The 8,962-nt window shown below is 41.9% G+C and overlaps 1 long non-coding RNA gene across 1 annotated transcript; it reads left to right on the plus strand.

The window, feature by feature from the left end:
- The first annotated feature begins 986 nt into the window (after nucleotides 1-986).
- LOC116420377 lies at nucleotides 987-4,181 on the plus strand. The gene is made up of 2 exons (XR_004230655.1): nucleotides 987-1,165; nucleotides 3,145-4,181. It is a non-coding gene; the product is annotated as an uncharacterized LOC116420377 (long non-coding RNA).
- The last annotated feature ends 4,781 nt before the right edge of the window (nucleotides 4,182-8,962 follow it).

Below are 8,962 nucleotides of genomic sequence, written 5' to 3' on the forward strand. Positions count from 1 at the left end.
ATGGGGGAAAAAAAGGGAAATGAAAAACCCTTGGTTGTTTTTCCCCCTGTACCAATTCATTTTTCCCCTTTATCATTTTGGCTTTCTTGGATTTACAAGAAAATTCCTTTTTACATTCCCTTGACCCCCCTTAATTTACCCCCTTATACTTCCCTGCATCCGACAGGAAGATTCCCAAATTTTTACAGTTATTTTCCCATCCTAACCTTTATAGCCCCCATTTTGCCTTTCTTTATATCCCCAATTTTTAGTATTTCACATGACCGAATTTTATTATGAATATTTTGATCTGTTTTCTAATAGTTTTGGGAGGAAATTTGTGAAATCCGGTGAGGAGACTAACCAGAAGGGGGTGTGGTTCCTTTTGTAGGCTCCAAACAGGTACCCCATAAATGGGGGGGCAATGCATGCTCCGGTGGCCCTCTGTCCCTTCCCACCCGTTCTGATCTCTTGTCTCCTCAGGCTTGGAAAAAAGATCCTGAGAGCCGCCCTTCCCCCACAGCACCCCGTTCTGTTTCTGCGCTGGGGGTTGTCAGGATCTAAGTCCTTTTCAAGGACAGGGGCTTTGCAGAGGCTGCTGAGCTATTGTGCTCTTCCTTTCCTTGGAGCCCAGGATCCTCCTTCCTTGACCTCTCTCTTCTGCAATGTGTTCTCCCCCTCCCAGTTTCTGCAAAAGAGCCGGCCCTCAACCACCACAGGCTCAGCTGCTGTCCCCTGTGCTTAGCCCTGTAGCCCAGCCTCGGGAATTTAGGACCCTGGTCAGCGCCAGGCCCCCCTCCAGGTTGAAGATGAACTGTGGTCCCCTCTCCTAGCGGGACTGGATGATGAGGGCTAAAAAAATGACATGGGGGGTCACAACTGCTTTGGGGCTAATGTCCCAGCCCCTCCCTTCCTGTCACTGCTCTCTCCTCCCTTCTCTCTATGCTCTGGGAGGGAGACCAGGCCTAGGTGATGTCGGCCGCCCCTTCCCAATCTCCATTTGTAAGTCTCTTTTGTCTGGAGATGAGGATGTGCTGGGACCAGAGAGGATGGAGGTCTGTGCGCCCTTCATCCAGTTCCCTACCTTTCCGCCTTCACAGCGATCTCCTCCATTACCCCCATCTTCCCTCATCTCCGGACAGACTGATCCTGAGGGTCCTGAGGAGCCTAAGCTGCAGGGAGTGAGGTAGGTGTCCCCTCCCTGCCCCTGCCTCAGCCCCTCCCTTTTTTCTTGTCTCATTCCAGCCTTTCCATGAAGCCCCTTCCTCCCCAACTGGCTTTCCTTCCTGCCCAGGAGGATGGGGGTAAGGGTGGCTATGAACTAGGTCCTGGGAGTATCAACACCTTTGTCTGTCTATGTGTGTGATGTGAATGTAGCTAAGATCCTGGGCGTGTCTGTGTCTTTGTCCCTGAGGAGGAGTGGGTGTGGGTGGGTGGGAGTGTGCATGTGAGGGCCTGCACCTGCCTGGTGCTTCCTGCCTGCTCAGGGCTCAGGCTGGAAGGCTGCGGGTTTGCGGCGTGGGGAGCGGTGGAGGCCTGCAGCGAGGAACCTCTGGGGCACTCCCTCTCTCCCTATCTCGGATGGACGTTTCCACCTTTTTTTACGTTCCCCAAGTCCTAGGCCTGCTCTGGAGGCTGGGGGCTCTGACGGCCTAGCAAGTCGGGTTTTTTAACTCAATATTTTTTATACTATCTTACCTCAGAGATCAAAGGGAATGGAAATGTATATCTTAATGTACTAGAATCCAAGCTAAAATATGGAATTATCTTGAAAAAAAGAGAATGATTATTTTATGTCTAAGGATCTCTCTTTACAAAATAACTCACCTTTAACTATTTTTTCTTAAAAATGTATTTCTTCACTTGACATAAAGACACTTTACAACATTTCCCCTTCCCTTCTCCATATCCTCTCTTTTTTATGGTGTCTTTTAATTAAATGACATTTTGTTGTTGTTGTTCTGGTTACAACTAGCTTATGATGAAAAGGATGTTTCCCTGTATCTTGCTGTGGAACAAAGAGGGGGATGGGTCCCTTAGCCTTTGAATGTAAATGATTTACAGGCTGAAAGAAGAGAATTGTTTTAATGCTGGCTTCTCTCCTGAGGGCTTTGGGAGTATTTTGTCATAAGGTGGTTGAGAGTTTGGGTTTCTTCCTCTGAAAATTTTCTGTACTTATCTTTTGAGTAGGGGAGAATGATTCTTAATCCTGCAAATTGGAATCAGTTTCTTCTATATCTTGCATATGCAACCACCCATAGAGATTTTTGCTGCAAAGGTCTTTATCCTCAGGCAAGTGTTTTGCTTCACATTTGAACTGCATTAGGTCTTTGGGCCACTTTATAGAAGCAGAATTGATCTCCTTTTATGTTCTGTGATTTTCTCTGTTCCTTGTTCTGTCACGATCCCTTTCCCTATCCGTAGATGTGAAAAGTCATTTCCCCTTTGCTCCTCTAATTTGCTATAGATTCCCTTTTTACATCTAACTCATATATCCATTTGTAGTTTAATGTGATACTTGGTGTGAGGTGTTCATGAGCTATCAAATTTCTGGCAAACTGCTTTTTCCTTATCCCATTATTAAAATGGCAGTCCCCCTGCCTGCTCTCTTTGGATTTCTTACGCACTAAGTTATTTTATTTAATTTACTTATGTAAGTTGCACATATGATCTTTTCCAAAGATTGATGTTTCAGTTTTCAAAAAATACACATTATTTTCTGGGCACCTATGTATTCCACAGGGCATGAAGTCAGAGCAAATCATCTTCCTGAGTTCAAATCTGGCCTCAGCTACTTACTGTGTTACCCTCAGAAAGTCACTTAACCCTGTTTACCTCATTCCTCATTTTTCAAATGAACAACAGAAGGAAATGGCAAACCCTTCCAATATCTTTGCCAAGAAAGTCCCCAATAGGGTCAGGAAAAAAGCAGACAGGACTAAACAACAATAATAGGTTTCAAAATCTTAGATTTTTAGTGTAGTTTGAGGTCTGCTCCTGATAATTACTAATCCCTAACCCTTCCTTTCCTCCTTCTCTCCATTCATTATGTCTATTTATTGTTGTTTTTTGTTTCTTACATCACCAGGGTATCCAGTGGATTTTGCCCTCTGCCTGTGAGTGCCATGCTTGGTAACAAATCTCTTTTTTTTTTTTTTGTTTTAGGGAAGAAAAGAAAAGTGAGCCCAGCTGTTTGATGCACATGTACACCACCTGTGGCCCTCTCTCCTCCTAGAAGACGGAGGGTGATGGTGTCTTCTCATGTATCCTTTTCAGTCTTTTACATTTTCTTATAGCTACTTTCCGTTTTTGTTTTGTTATTCTTTCCATATAAATTGATTTTGTTTACCAAGTATATGTGTGTGTTTGTGTGTGTGTATGTATAAAGAGATAGATAGATATAGATCTCTCTCTCCCTATAAACACACACACAAATATTTATATATAATGTTTTTTTGGCTTGGTATGATTCATGTTGCATCATTTCACAGAGATCTTTCTCTGCTTCTCTATACGCAACACACTCTTCATTTCTTATAACAATATTGTGATATTCCACAACATTGGTTTCCATGCCTTCTCTGGCCATTACCCACTTGAGAGCATCTACTTTGTTTCCAGGTCACAGCTGTCACAAAAAGTGCTGTTATAAGTTTTTTGCTGTATGTGGGGACTGTTTTCTTATTGGTGCCTTCTCGTTATGTAATGGATTATTTGTTTTAAAGGCTTTGGATATTTTTGTTACTTTCTTTGCATGATTCCAAAATTACATCCCAGAATGGATGCTCTCCTAATTTGCTTATGGTTCTCCCTTCATGTCTAAATCGCCTACCCATTTTGGTCTTACCTTGTTGTTGTCATTGTGCTGTTCATCCTTCTTTCTGGAAGAGGACCAATGGCATCTAGAAGCTCATGACTTGCAAGTGAATTGCATTTAGGTGAGGCAGAGCTGGGCAAGGTCACCAGCCTCTCTCTGCTCCAGCGTCAGCTGAGCCCAGTGGCAAGACCTAGGTCAGGCAGACTGACCGTGGCACAGTAGGCAGCTGGAGACCTTTTTCTGTTTAAGCTAGGGCCCTTCCCTTGTCTCACTTGGTCCGAGGTAACAGTAATTTAGTGATTTAAGGCTCCTTAAGAAACGAGGCAAAAGATGCCCTACTTTGCCTACTCAATGATAATAACAACAACAATAATAATAATAATAATAAAAATAACAATGTGGGAAGGGAAGAACCTCATTGTTTCTGCCCAGAAGAAACAACTGCCATTTACACTCAGTCGGGGCCATAAAACTCAAATAATGACCAAGTGGGGCTTAAGCTAGCATCTACTATTGAACACTCAGTGAAACCCAGAATGATTTGGGTTCCAGGATTTGTCAAGTAGCTCCTTCTGAATTCCAATGGACTTCATCAAAGTCTGGTTTTTCTAAGAAATCCTACACGAACTGGATGGAACAGAAGTGTTCAATATCGCAGTTTGTTTTGAAAATATAAAATAACTAAGTGGCCACGAGACCAAAATATCTAGCCTCCAGACTCAAAGACATGCTGTGAGGTTGATGGGACCAAATAACTATTCCTTTGGACAAACAAGTGGCACATGCTGTAAGGGGATGAACTATACCTAGTTTCTGCTATACTGTTTTTCAGTTTTCCCTGGAAGTTTTTGCATATAGTAAATTGTTTTCCAAAAAGATGGGATTTCTGTATTTCTCAAACAGTAAAGTATTATGCACATTTAATACTGTGTCTTCTATACCTAAATCATTCCACAAAAACACTATCTATTTCTTCTTTTTTTTTTTTTCATTTTTTAAAAAAAAAGAAAAACAAAACAATAGAAAAACATTGTCATATGCACAAAAGAATGTGAGAGGATTTAAAATATAAAATAATAGATTTCTAGTTCAAACAATCATGTAATTAATAGTACACATTTTATTCAGAACTGTCCATCTATTTTTTGCTTCCTCTTAGGTTCACTTTTGTTCTCTGTTTCCTTGCTTTTATTTTTTCCCTTTTTGCCCCAATCATCCCACAAAGATGGTCAATTAAGTTCATATTTTGCAAAATCCACATACATGTACGTGGATACATAGACACCTTTTTAATATTATTTTCTAGAATATATATTTATATTTAAAGATTTAGTATCTTTTTGATCGTTTTCTAATAGAAAATCACCCTATAGTACAAGTCTTTTTATTTTTGTAAATCTACCATCTGGTCATTTCCTATATCATGGTATTTTTTTTATTATTTCTTGGTCTTCCTAATTTCATGGCTTCCCTTGAATTCTAACTTTTAAAAGTACTTTCTTTTTAAACTCTGGACCCTCTTGAGTTGGTTGCTTTCTTTCTATAATCCTTGGTTTGGTTGTATTCTTTTTTTTTTTGTTTTCCTCTCTCCTTTTGATTTTAAAGTTTCTTTGGTTCTTCCGTCTTTTGGACGTGCCATTTAATTAACTCTTTGGGGTGGGGCTTTTCTTTGAATCCCCCTCATTGATAAATCCTTTTCCTTTTTCAAATTGGATTTTTCCCCATCTTGCTCTTTTTTTTTCCCCTGGAATTGGGGTTCTTGACTTGCCCGGTCACACAGAGGGAATGTTGGGTGTCTGAGGCCAGATCTGAACTCGGTCCTCAGTGACTTGGGTTTTAAACTGTTCACCCTTTTCCCTGTTCTCTTTTTTTGGGAAAATAAAATTTGTGTCATCACCAGATCTGGAGGGAGAGGTTCTGTCTGGTTTCTTTCAGTTTTCCCCTCTGTTTGGAACTCAAAACCAAGAACTCCACCCTCCTTGGGACCCAAGATACCCCTGGCCTCCTTCTGCCCTACTGGGCAGGCCCCTGGTTCCTAACGCACAGCTGGCAGGATTCCTTATCAGCAGATTTCCGGACTTTATCACTCTTCCCCTTCTGATCCCCAAGTGTGTCCCCAGGAGGAAAAAGTCCCCTTGAGGGGGGGCCTGGCAGAAGCCCAGGGTTCCCGGTTCTTTCAGGGGCTGGCCGAGTTTTAACTGGTCCTCCTCCAAATGGGTATTTTTCTGGACTTTCTGGTTGTCTGGAAACCCTTATTCTGCTAAAGTTTTAGTTCTCCTTGTTCAGGCTCGGGTTCAATTTTTTGTTTCGAATGTTCTTTATTTCCCACATTCTTTTAGGGTTGTTTCTTCAATGGATTTTTGTTCCTCCTTTTCCATCTGGCAAATTCTACTTTGTAAGGTTGTTTTCTTCATTGAAGTTTGATACATGTCTGTCCAAGTGTTTGTGCTTCATTTAACCAAATGTTAACTTTCCTTGTTAATATCTCATTTCTCCTGCACATTTTTCTTCTCCTTCTCTTACACATTTTAAACATCCCTTTGGAGTCCTTTCAGAAGGTTTGTTTCAGAAGCTAAGCCGGAGACCAATTCATGCATACATCAATCTGAGGTTCCATGTGATGTTCTATCATTATTTCATTTGATTTTTTTTTGACTTTGCAACCACAGTAACTTCCACAGTCAAGGGATACAGGCAGTTTTCCAGCCAGGTTTCATTGGAAAGCTGAGCTGTGCTCTTGGGGTATAGTGGGCACTGTCCCAATTTTCTTAAATCAGGAAGTGGGGGTTGGGCCTCATCCTTCTAAGCCTTGAGGGCTGGTTTCCCTCTATTCTGGACTCTTTCCCAGAAGCCATTAATTATCTGACTCAAGAATCTCCACGTAGAACATAAGACATTTCAGAGGGACCTTCCACAGCTACCCCCTCTCATAACAACCCAACATATAAGAGGAAACGCATCAAAGATGCTCAACATATGTCAATTGATTGAAATTTATACCTGTGAATGGAGGCAAAATCTGGCTGAAATGAATATTAAAGCTAAGCCAGGGGAAAGAGAGAGAGAGAGAGAGAGAGAGAGAGAGAGAGTGTGTGTGTGTGTGTGTGTGTGTGTATTTGTTTGGAGAGAGAGATTGATTGAGAGATTAAGATTTCATTTGTTGGAATCAGGGAAGGTGAATTTAAAGCCTCATAGGTTTTAGGAACCCTGAAAAGGTACCTTACTGCTTCATAACCCAAGCTATTGCTTTGTGTCCAGTGGTGAGAGTCAGAAACAACTGAGTTCAAGTCCTGCCTCCCATACTTACAATTTGTGTGACCCTTATCAAGTTAACAACTCTCCCCTATGTCAGTGCCAGATTGGGCTAATTCAACTCAATGCTGAGAGGGTTTCCCTGGATCTCTCTTGTCTATAGTTGAGAGGAAACACTCTTGGAAGGACACAGACCAGCCAAGGAATGGCACACATTATAGTACACCACAATGGGAAGGTATTGGATTCCACAGAAAGAAGCAGACCTCACCAGCATGGAATATATATTTCAGTTTCTCAGGATTACTGGGCAAATTGTGTTGTATAAGAAAATTTACACATGGAACCCCTTGACTTTACAGGAGAGACTTTAAAGATCCCCAAAATGTATGGCCAGGTAATATTACCTAAGCCAAAAAGGTTAAAGGCCAAGTGACTGGCAATCAAAACAAGTTTTACTTTTGGGTTACTTGGCTTTTCTTCCTATTTCCATTAAAGGTCTTTGCATTTCTGTGGAATTAAGTCCTGCTCTTTCCTTGCATCCACCCAAAAGACATTTGGGAAGGTCCTATCTCAGACACAACAGCTAGAGTTTTTCCACAGGGCAGATGGTGAACTTAGAATGGACGGAGAACCTGCAGAAGTTCAGTGCAGTGGCAATGAGCTCTTTCTTTATCCCCCTGGCTCTGGCATCCCCTCCCTGACTTAAACAGTTTTCTGGGGGATTCCATCTGGTGGTTCAAGGGTAAACACCGGGCCTAGCGGAAGACCTCTGTTCAAAGCCAGCCTCAGGCACTTAGTAAGCATGTGACCTTGGGCAAGGCAAGGGTTTCCAAGGCAAGCGTTCCTTGCCCTTTCTGCCTCTTCAGCAAGCCTGACTACCCATCTGAATGCGTCCCTGATCTTAGAGTTCTGAGGCACTAAGAGGTCAGATGATGTGACCGTGGTCATGCTGCTGGCATGGGTCTAAAGCAAGATTTGAGTTCCAAAATTAGAAACTGGCCCCATCCTTGTTCTTAAAACACGCAACATCAACTATATCATGAACCTTTCTTGATTCCAACTTTCCTTGCTCCCCAGACTTTTCACATTTTGCATTTGCATTTATTCTTCATGTACATTTATACATTTTCTTTCTTATTAGAACCTAAGCTTGTCTTGTTAGGGACTGTGTCTTTAATAGTGTTTACATCTCCAGAACCTAGTAGTATGATGTGCATGTGCTTGTTGTTTGTTACTTAACCCTTCTGTCTTTGTATGTGCCCAGCACATTGGAGGAGTAAATCCACAGTTTTGACTGAATAATACATTAATGGTTAGGTTTAAGCAAATTTATTAGTGATTACAAGTATAATTTTCCTCAGGTATCACTTTATTCTTTCATTTATCCTAGCTAAACCATGTATTCTCTTATAGTTTAATTTACTCTGTGGTATGAAGTATTGATCTTCTATCAAAATTCTGCCAAACTGCTTTGGATTTATGCCATCTATTTTTTTTTTTACCAACTATAGATAGTTCTCTCTTTCTGTAAGTGGACTGTTGGGAAAACCTTTTATCGAGCAATTTTAAAGTAAAGTGAATTTACCCCAGACTTGGCTTCAAGGGAGAAAAGGAGACAGGAAGGGAGTCATGAGTCTGGGAAGGGAGAGGGCCAGGAGATGATTCGAGCACACATGGACGCTGGGTACTGAGAAGCAAGAGAAGTCTTGGGACCAGGCAGGTGTAGCCAGCCACCGCCCCACAAAGGAGAGGACAGGTAACATGTGGACTGAGGAAAGACACATGACACCTGAGCGTGGATGGACAGGAGACACACAAGCAGATGCCAGACAGCAGGAAAAGTGGGCAAAGCCACCAAAAGGCTCCCCTCTTAGTGCTGGAGGTCTCAAGCCAAGCCCAGATGCTGAAGCT

Source organism: Sarcophilus harrisii, chromosome X (assembly GCF_902635505.1).
Source record: "Sarcophilus harrisii chromosome X, mSarHar1.11, whole genome shotgun sequence".
Classification (NCBI taxonomy): domain Eukaryota; kingdom Metazoa; phylum Chordata; class Mammalia; order Dasyuromorphia; family Dasyuridae; genus Sarcophilus; species Sarcophilus harrisii.